This window comes from Pelobates fuscus, chromosome 6, assembly GCF_036172605.1.
Source record: "Pelobates fuscus isolate aPelFus1 chromosome 6, aPelFus1.pri, whole genome shotgun sequence".
Lineage (NCBI taxonomy): Eukaryota > Metazoa > Chordata > Amphibia > Anura > Pelobatidae > Pelobates > Pelobates fuscus.
This window is the reverse complement of record NC_086322.1, coordinates 24,667,790-24,679,443: the sequence shown is the minus strand read 5'-3', so window position 1 is coordinate 24,679,443 and position 11,654 is coordinate 24,667,790.

Below are 11,654 nucleotides of genomic sequence, written 5' to 3'. Positions count from 1 at the left end.
TTCCATAACCCTCCACACATGAGCCAAGGCTTAATACTGGGGAAGACTGGTTTATTGGGAGCCACATATGGCTTTTTATGCAAAAGCCCCAACATGGAGTTTCTCACACAGAAAATACAAGGACTTCCCTCCCATGATCCTCTGTGCCTGAGACATAATTATTGGATTGCACATTGCTAATTACATTATCTCTCAGGACAGAACAATCTAAAATGTCTTAACCATCCAAAAAGTACCCCCAAAATACATAGAAATCCCGCAAAAGTCACATCCCCGGATAGTCACACCCAGATCCGTTCGGTAGTTATGGATCGCCATCGCAGCGAAGTTCTGACTGGTCTGCCATGAGGTTGAAGCCCAAAATAGTTTCAGGGAAATAGTGGCAAAAGCCGGTCTCCATTCATGGGGTTTTGTATGAAAACCACATAAGGTAGATGAAAGCTAGTTTGTGTAGAATGCTCCCCGTGTTCAGTAGTCTGTAACTCCTGAATGCTGTTCATATAGGTGAACTGTAACTGGAACGAGCCGTAGGTCCATGGTGACCGGTGTTCACGGGAGTGCCTGGCTGAAATGAGTTCCAGGCACTCGACGACCAAGTCCCACTGCCAGCGTTCGTGAGACAAAATGGCCGACATCCATTGTCCCAACCACATGCACGAAATGGCGGCCACCCAGTGGAGCATTCTATTAATTATTTCCTTTGCGGTTTTCGTACAAGATACATAACGTTCCACGTTCTAATTGGTCTCTGGAGTGGTCTCGGTTCGGGAACCGAACAAAACACACTAAATAAACGAATAATCAAAACAAACTAAAGGAGCCCAATGGACCAGTCCTATCGCTAGAGCCCTACGCCTTCATCAGTGGTCCACTACCAAACTCACAACCTCTTAACTAGTTTAGAAATCACATGCAGCCTATCTATTGACTCTCTTTTAAACACATGTTAATCATACTATTGTCGCTTAACAATGCTTTATACAAATGTGGGATTGTATATACTGCACTTACTGACTGTAATATGTCTATTCCTCGATGTTTACTCAGTGCATGTGACCCACTCTTTGCAACGATATTGCACAACAAAATAATAATCTCTGTTCAATCTAATGAGTTCAGTGTCACAACCAAGAAGCCCTTTGAAAATCAAAAGTTGCAGGAAGGACATACCACCTGTGGTTGTCTGTCTCTTTGGCATAATGTAAACACAGCCATTTATCAGAATTAGCAATGTTTTCTGTTGTCAGATAAAAATGAAAAATAAACCACTTTATTACAATGTAGTGGTTTTGGTGCCAGGAGTGTTTCTTTAACGCAGAAAGTTTTCATGAATTCTCTACACAGCCACTCGTAGATAGCAAGTTAAACAGATTAGGTCATTGAGAAACTCATAGTCATCTGCACATTCTAAATCATATCCAACTGCAGGGCTGACCACTTCAAACATTGGAAAGTGGTAGCATAACGCAAGAGAACTTTAAAATGTTTGGTAAGATCCCTCACCGCAATACAGAAAAATTGGAGGTCTCTGGAACGATATCCTGAAATCAAACAATTATGGAATTTGGCATACTTTGCGTTGCTCCATAATTGTCTGCTATCTTTTTTTGTCTGGGAAGAGGATCAAGTGGGAGCTTGGCAGGAATATTTCATAAAGCTGTTGTAGTGATTGACTTAGCATACATTGAGGAGAACCTTTGAACAGAGAAGTCAAGCAATGCTTATCGAGAACAAGAAGTTTAATTTATTCCCAGCTGTCATCTCCTGTAGCTTCCAATATTCATACAAAGATGTATTCTTGTCCTGCTCTTGTTTTGATGTCTTACATTCTGTTAATGACATTTACATCTACATGATCATCATTTTCCATCAAATTCTCATTATGCTGTTCTTTATGTCTTTTATTTATTTTTATTTTTTTTTCAGTCTGGAACTCCGGGAGTGAACTCATTGATAATAATAGACCACCATATTGCTCTAATTAAGCAGCAGAAGACTATTTTAATTATTATCCTAAACACTTTGTTATTAGACTTACAAATAGCGTTGTACTCTTGTAATGATCATTTTTAACATGGACATCTTTCCTGTAAATTTTTTAGATATAATATGGATTATGTACATCAATAGAGTAAAAATAGTATTTCAAATTAAATCACATTCTGTAATTTATGAACAATACAAATTTACCCTGTAAAGTCTCAAGATTGGGTTCTGAGAGTCCATTAGGGATGGCAAACAAAAAACAAAACCATACATATCTTCTAGATATTTATATACAGAATGAACATTCATTATGTACTTCTTCCTCCAAACGGTACATTACAAATTCTGCCACCTGCCAGTTAACTTGCACGATATTAATAAACATTTCTTCTGACTTCATCCTAAATACTGGTCCCCAGTGTCAATCTACACCTGACCACCATGAAACTCCAAAAAATGAAATAAACAAACCGGCTCATCTGGTTCTTTTGTTACATGATTCGGTTATAAAGAGATCCATAATTAGGCTGTTTGGACGACACTCTGATCTTCCAAAATACTGACTTTTGTAAATGTTCCTGGTTATGATAAAGTGACATATTGAGAGGTCTGTAAACCATAATCTGACAGAGATTAATTCTAACAGATGGACTTTGTTGTCTGTATAAAATAAGTTTGTGACTTTAAAAGGATATTTTGCATCCTGATCGGGATCGAGTCATGCACATAGTGCAACTGAGCTATTGGCAGCATCACTTTAATTAGTAATGAACTTATATCAACTTTTTGAACTAAAGATTAGACTTGAAGATAAATTTTACACCAAACTGCCGTTCAGTTGTTCCCGGGTTTTCTTAAATTCTCAAATTGCAGATTAACTGAGCCTCACAATGACAAATATATACCGTATTTTTCGCTCCATAAGACGCACTTTTTTCCCCTCAAAAGTGAAGGGAAATGTCAGTGCGTCTTATGGAGCGAATATGAAGCTTTACTTACCTGTCTTGCAGCGTTGGCCGGCAGCACAGGGCGCACCGCGGTAGTGGAACTTGAATTTCATGTTCCGGTTTCCGGCGGGACTGAAAGGAAGTGTGCACAAGCTGAGTGCGCACTTCCTTTCAGTCCCGCCGGAAACCGGAACATGAAATTCAAGTTCCACTACCGCGGTGCGCCCTGTGCTGCCGGCCAACGCTGCAAGACAGGTAAGTAATTATGGGACAAGGGGAGGGGGACAGTATGGGAGAGAAGAATATGGGGAGGGGGATGAAGTCTATGGGGAGGGGGGGGGGTGAAGTCTATGGGGAGGGGGGGGATGAAGTCTATGGGGAGGGGGGGATGTAGTCTATGGGGAGGGGGGGATGAAGTCTATGGGGGAATGAAGTCTATGGGGGGGTGAAGTCTATGGGGGTGGATGAAGTCTATGGGGGTGGATGAAGTCTCTGGGGAGGGGGGATGAAGTCTATGGGGAGGGGGGGATGAAGTCTATGGGGAGGGGGGGATGAAGTCTATGGGGAGGGGGGGATGAAGTCTATGGGGAGGGGGGGAGATTAAGTCTATGGGGAGGGGGTGGATGAAGTCTATGGGGAGGGGGGGATGAAGTCTATGGGGGGGATGAAGTCTATGGGGAGGGGGTGGATGAAGACTATGGGGAGGGGGGAGATGAAGTCTATGGGGAGGGGGGAGATGAAGTCTATGGGGAGGGGGGAGATGAAGTCTATGGGGAGGGGGGAGATGAAGTCTATGGGGAGGGGGGGAGATGAAGTCTATGGGGAGGGGGGGCGATGAAGTCTATGGGGAGGGGGGGAGATGAAGTCTATGGGGAGGGGGGAGATGAAGTCTATGGGGAGGGGGGGAGATGAAGTCTATGGGGAGGGGGGAGATGAAGTCTATGGGGAGGGCGTGGATGAAGTCTATGGGGAGGGGGTGGATGAAGTCTATGGGGAGGGGGTGGATGAAGTCTATGGGGAGGGGGTGGATGAAGTCTATGGGGAGGGGGTGGATGAAGTCTATGGGGAGGGGGTGGATGAAGTCTATGGGGAGGGGGTGGGTGAAGACTATGGGGAGGGGGTGAGTGAAGACTATGGGAGGGAGGAGAAGACTATGGGAGGGGGGGACACTATGGGCCAGGGCAGAAAAAAAATATTCTGTACAAACTGTCCCATAGTAAGAAACACTATGGGACAGTTTGTTCAGAATATTTTTTTTCTGGGTTTCTTCCTCTAAAAACTAGGTGTGTCTTATGGTGAGGTGCGTCTTATGGAGCGAAAAATGCGGTAAGTAATAATATATTATGTATATTTTGCAGCCCCTGATTGGCCCATTTTTGCACCTTTTTTATTCTTCTGATTTGTTTCTGAACAGAAATCTTGGTTTTGAAAATGTGCCTAGCTGAACCAACATTTGGGCGCAATTTTAGTGTCCCGCATATTTTTTCTATTTTTTGTTAAAACATGTTAGCCCAGCCAAATTTTGTTGGCTAGCACAAGTCTAATAATTAGATACAACAGCCAAATGTAGAAACAGATCTACTGTTTTTCATTGACTGTATATTAGTTCATGTAAGCTACAATCAGAAAAAAAAATGCACAGTATGACAATTTTGTTTGCTGAGATAAGCGATTAGAAGTAGCCCTATAGAATTTAGAAATGTATTTATGGTGGCACTGTTCCTAAATCTTTATTAGGTCAACTTCGAGGACATTTTCTCAATTAACCCTTTAAGAGAATAATTAATATATCGTCAACAGAGTGTTGGCCTATTTCTAAAAAAAATCATCTTACCAAAAATCAGAAAGCAAGAGGTTTCCCTTTTTAAAATATATCCTTGTTTATAAAAGCAGAGTCATTTGTATAAACTAACCTGTAAGCAGGGATACTCAATGTTCTGTGGTCTGTGTTGGGGAGTTCTGAGTGCATCTTCAGTCATTTCTTATTATTAGAACAAATTATACTGAGAGACTTTGTTATTCTTTCGGTAGAACATTAAAATACATTTTACAAAATCGTACCAAGCATAAGTTGTAGTGTTCTTAGCACGCTGTTTCCGAAAGAATGCAATTTATAGGAACCGAGGAGCTATAAATTGGTATTATGTAGTAACACATCATCTCGAAGGAGAGAAGCTGAAACGGAGAAAGAGAAGAGATATTTAGGACAACTTTCATCTTCATTCCAACTAGTGAAGGATCAAAAATGACTTGGATTGTGTAAATCTGAAGGGGATTAGGCCTGGTTTGCTTACATTTGGCAAAAATATTCAGTGGACAGTAGGTAAATTGTGGTTACCGATGTTTTATAGTGATCTACGCAGCTGCTGTTTCTCTTGTGTTTTCAGAGGTTCATTGTTAGACTAGATTGTGATCTGTACGAGCCAGAGTTATGTCAGTGGACTCGTAGAGAGAACATTTATTCACACAGTGTAAGTCTAACATAGAAATCTCTAGCATTACTTACAAATGTTGTCTTTTTATACCTTTATAAATGTAATAAGATAGTGCTGCACATAATCGTAAAACACAGCCAGAGGTTGGAGAATTGGAATCATGCAATCATCCAAGGACACATCTGTTCTAAGCACAGAACAACATTTTAAAGTCTGTTCACATTTCTAATCCAAAATTGTGGTCTATTCACTAACCTGTAAGTAAGTTCAATTAAGAAAAAATATTTTGATATCTACATACAGTGAGGGAAAAAAGTATTTGATCACCTATCAATCAGCAAGATTTTGAACGTTTGCCCACTGGCAAAGAAATGATCAGTCTATAATTTTAATGGTAGGTGTATTTTAACTGTGAGGCACAGAATACCAAAAAAAAAAAAAACAAGAAAAACGCATGTTAAAAAAGTTCTAAATTGATTTGCATGTCAATGAGTGAAATACGTTTTTGATCCCCTATCAATCAGCAAGATCTCTGGCTCCCAGTTGTCTTTTATACAGGTAACACGCTGAGATTAGGAGCACTCTCTTAAAGGAGTGCTCCTAATCTCAGCTTGTTACCTGTATAAAAGACACCTGTCCACAGAAATCAATCATTCAATCAATCAATCGATTCCAAACTCACCACCATGGCCAAGACCAAATTGCTGTCCAAGGATGTCAGGAACAAGATTGCAGACCTACACAAGGCTGGAATATGCTACAAGACCATCGCCAAGCAGCTTGGTGAGAAAGTGATAACAGTTGGTTTGATTATTCGCAAATGGAAGAAACACAAAATAACTGTCAGTTTACCTCGGTCTGGTGCTCCATGCAAGATCTCACCTCGTGAAGTTTCAGTGATCATGAGAGCGGTGAGGGATCAGCCCAGAACGACATGGGAGGATCTTGTTAATGATGTCAAGGAAGCTGGGACCATAGTTACCTAGAAAACAATTGGTAACACAATACTCTATGAAGGACTGAAATCCTGCAGTGCCCACAAGGTCCCCTTGCTCAAGAAAGCACATGTACAGGTCCATCTGAAGTTTGCCAATGAACATCTGAATGATTCAATTGAGAACTGGGTGAAAGTGTTGTGGTCAGATGAGACCAAAATCGAGCTCTTTGGCATCAACTCGCCGTGCCTATGACCACAAGAACACCTTCCCCACCATCAAACATGGAGGTGGAAACATTATGCTTTGGGGGTGTTTTTCTGCTAAGGGGACAGGAAAACTGCACTGCATCAAAGGGATGATGCACAGGGCCGTGCACTGTCAAATCCTGGGTGAGAACCTCCTTCCCCCCAGCCAGGGCATTGAAAATGGCTCGTGGATGGGTATTCCAGCATGACACACAGCCAATGCAACAAAGGAGTGGCTCAAGAAGAAGCACATTAAGATCCTGGAGTGGCCTAGCCAGTCTCCAGACCATAATCGCATAGAAAATCTGTGGAGGGAGCTGAAGGTTTTAGTTGCCAAACGTCAGCCTCGAAACCTTAATGACTTGGAGGGGATCTGCAAAGAGGAGTGGGACAAAATCCCTCCTGAGATGTGTGCAAACCTGGTGGCCAACTCCAAAAAAGTCTGACCTCTGTGATTGCCAACAAGGGTTTTGCTACTATGTCCTAAGACGAAGGGGTCAAATACTTATTTCACTCATTGACATGCAAATCAATTTAATAACTTTTCGACATGCTCTTTTCTGTCTCTCACTGTTAAAATACACCTACCATTAAAATTATAGATTGATCATTTCCTTGTCAGTGGGCAAACGTTCAAAATCAGCCGGGAATCAAATACTTTGTTCCCTCACTGTATATTTATAATAATATTTTTCAATATTTTGAAATTGGTAGCGGACCAGCTGTTTAGTGTATAGGCCCTGTAGTTTATCACAGTATGGGTGCAGTGGTCTTGTCACTGTAACCCTTCAGTGTAAATGACTGACATTTTGTAGAAACAGCAACATTTACATTGAAGGGTTAAACTCACCTCTAATGGCTGTCTTCCTGACAGCCATTGGTGGCACTTTCTCCTCCAGTACTGATTTAAACCCGACCTGCAATCAAATGCATTTGTTGTCTGGCTGCACATGCGTTTCTCCAATCCAATGCTTCTCTATGAGAAGTACTGGATTGGACGAGATCACAGAAGATGTCAAGAGGAATGCTGACATATTTGGAGGCAGAGTGGAAGGCAGCAAGTGAGGAGTCTTGGTGCTGGAAATGAGATGAGCAATCTTTATTTATTTATTTTTTATTAGCAAAGGGGTTGGAAAGTAATCACAATAATAGAAGAAAACCTATCGTGCTTATGTTATTTACGGGACATTAGGTTCCTTTTAATTTTCCAGAAACAAAACATATTCTTTGGCACAAGCACCATAATGTATTCATGTTCTGGAAACATCACTCTAGCAATACAATAGTTGATCTTTTTGGCGGTCACTGGATTGATTCCCACACAGATGCCTCATATATTATGATAATGAAATCAATACTGTAGTATGTTAAGAATAAATTATTGCAAAACTAATAATAATCATAATAAAGTGTTTTGTTTTCTCACTGTATTGTATTTAATGTCCTTTTTGGATTACTCTTACAATTTTGGACTTTAAAGCTCTTGAAAAAGTCCAAAAACATAGGGCCCGTGCTATTTCCAGTACTTTGTTTTGGGAACAAAGCTACTCTTGGGAGTGATTCTTCTCTTTTGGCCCCAAAAATATGTTGCAAGCTTCCAAAAGGTACATGTAGACAGCCAGAGTGCAAGTTATTTTCACAGAGGACGGACATGAATGAAACTAGTTTGTTGCAATTACCTTAAAAGGTGTATTTGAGCTGATCCTTCCACTTGGATATCAGGCAAGGGGTTAAACATTAAAATGCTGGATTGGGGGTCACTCTCATATTCCACATCTAAATATATGTCTAGATCAGTGTTTCTCAACCGTTTACAGAGAAGTCCCCCTGAAAGTCTAACATTTCCTAAGTACCCCCTGCTTCAAGAAAGTAAGTTCTATTCATTTAAATTCCAAATGAAACGTGTAGACACTTATATTTACATTGATCCCTTATTGGAGAAGAAACCTTATTAAATGTATCAATGGATCGTTTAAAAATAAATAGAACATAATGCGGATATTGGATATGTAACTTTTAATCTGAAGAATAGAACTCACAAAATGAAAATATAATACACACATAATAGTTAACCACAGAGGACAATGGCACACACAGTTACACACAGAGTACACGGGAAACACACATATTTACACACATAGGTCACTGAAACACACATATTTACACACAGACGACACTGACACACACTTACAGAGGACACTGACACACACACATTTACACACAGAGTACACTCACACACACACACACACACACACTTACACACATAGGAAACTGACACACACAGACAAAAAGGACACATTCACTGACAGACAAACTCACTGATTTGACACATACTGACAGACACATTCACTGATGGACAAACTCACTGATTTGACACATACTGACAGACACATTCACTGACGGACAAACTCATTGATTTGACACACACTGACAGACACTCTCATTGATTTTATACACACTCACTGCCATACACTCTCTGTCACTGATTTGACACACACTGGTAGACACACACATATTCAATGACAGACACACACTCAAAGACAGACACGTGGACATTCTCTCAAACACACTCACAAATTATAATTTTTTATTATTTTTTATTTAAGTCCACCCAGCCTCCCTACCTTTGGGAGAGCTGGAGTGAATCATTGCCCTGGGGTTCAATGGGGATCCTTTCCATTGTGGGGCTTGCATAATCTTTGTGCTCTTTCAGCACTGCTCTGGTCCATGCTGTGATGCCGGGGTCGGAGTGATGTCATAACCTGGCTCTTGACATCACATCAGTGTGTGCAAGGTAGCAATGCTGGTAGGTCATGAAAATTGTAGATTATGCTAGCTTTAGTGTACCTATAATCTTAACTTTATTAATGACAGGAGGCGAGTATTTGCTTAAGACTTTCTTTACTTAAGCTTCACAGCAGCACTTTTTTACTTAGTAACAAGGTAACCAATCAGAAAAAAGGGATAACAAGGTATATAAGTCCCTCCCAGTGATGTCATTTCCTCTTTCTGGCTGCGAACAAATCGGAACCGGAACTGAAGGAACCAGATGAGGAATTCAGGATGTCAGACGAAAGGAGAGATGCTTGAGAGGGAAACAGGAACGTAGACTTGCGTTCTTGAAGAGTAGAGGTGAAGCTTCTGAAGGAACAGCAACTAGCCTTGACCTCTTAAGGGAGTTTTACGCTGAAACGAGAGAGCAGAGTCGAAACCAAGTATTAATCCGTGAATTGGACTTGGAAATCATGATAACCGGTTGTTATGCAACATATGTTATAATTTTCTAGAACAGTTAAGCTATACATCATAGAAAATAATAGCTGACCCCCTGGTAGTAAGGTATAGTGTGTTCGTTCTTGCCTTAGAAACTTACCTACAGGGGCGACCCTAGGGTGGGAAAAGACCAAAGGTAAAAGTGGTGGGAAATACTCGCCTCCTGTCATTAATAAAATTAAGATTATAGGTACACTAAAGCTAGCATAATCTACAATTTTATAACATGACAGGAGGCTTCGTATTTGCTGTTTTAACACTCCCCAAGGAGGGCCAAGGAAGCGTGCACAGCCGGACAAAAGTAGAAGTTGCGGAACGTCTGTTCTCGGGACCAGTCTGCGGATTGAAGAATGTCTCGAAGCGAGGCTCCCGCGTTGAATGCCCCCGATGCTGCCGCCCCTCTGATGGAGTGGGCTCCGAAGGAGGCTTCAATCCCGGCTAGAGAGAGCAACCACCTAACCCATCGGGCCAGAGTTGTGGATGACACTGGATTATGTGGCTGGACGTATGAGACCAATAGTTGGCTGGAAGACGTAGAACGAAGCGAGGAGGTGAGTAATAAATAACGAGAAAGAAGAGACACCACAAACAGTTTTGGGTGGTTAGGAAAGTAAAGGTAAAATATAGAAGAGGAGTTCGATTTTGTCCGTCTGGACACGGAGAATGTGACACCCTCTGGGGAGAAATTGATAGCGTCATGGTCAAATGCTCGAACATCCGATATTCGTCGGAAGTAATAGGGTGAGTTTTGCCGAGAGTTGACAGAGGGATAGATCTTCGTTGTCCGGCCAAGTCTCAAGGAAACTGATCATGACATTAACGTCCCACAGATGGGAGTATTTCGGTTTAGGGGGGCGAGCTAGTTTGATGCCCCGCAATAGTCTACAAACCAGGTGGTCCTGGCCCACTGGAACTCCGTCTAGAGGAACATGGGCTGCCGAGATGGCTGAACGAGAAACGTTGATGGATCTGTAGGAGCGGCCTAGATCGAATAGATGAGAGAGGAAGTTCAAAATGTACTGTCTAGGGGCCGTAAGGGGATCGGTATTCTGTTCCAGGCACCAATTGCACCAAGTGTTCCAGGAAGAAAGATAGCATCTTCTAGTTCCAGGGGCCCATGAATCCCAGAGGAGTTGCTTAGATCTCTGTGATAGTTCTCCGAAGTGCCAGGTACCCCTGAAAGAGTCCAGGCTACAAGGTGGAGGTGGCCTTGCGTTATCATTGGATGAGGGTTCCCTTGAGGGTCTTCTAGGAGATTGGGCCATGGAGGCAGAAGGAGGGGATCTTGGCAGGAGACTTCCAGAAGATCCGGAAACCATGCTTGGGCCCGCCAGAGCGGTGTGAGTAATACAAGAGTGATCTGCTCTCTGCGAATCTGGAGGAGGGTTCTGGGAATCATCGCAAATGGAGGAAAAGCATAGGCTCCCGTTGTCAGCCAACTCTGAAGGAAGGCATCTACCGCTAAACATTCTGGGTCTGGTAGCCAGCTGAAAAACCGTGGGACTTGAAAATTCATCCGGGAGGCGAATAGGTCTAGGGTAAACGGGCCCCTGAGTTTGGAGATGTGGAGGAAGACTGTTCTGTGTAGGCGCCAGTCGCTGGTGTCCCTCCAATGTCGGGAGAACCAATCCACGGTGACGTTCGATTCCCCTGGGAGATATTCTGCTCGAAGTGTGATGTTGCGTTGGAAGCAAAACTCGTAGATGTCTTTTGTCACTTCGGAGAGGATGCGGGATCTGGCCCCGCCCAATTTGTTGATGTATTGGACAGCTGAGACATTGTCCATCCGAAGGAGAATACAGCAGTTCGAGAGGTGATTGGTCAGACTGC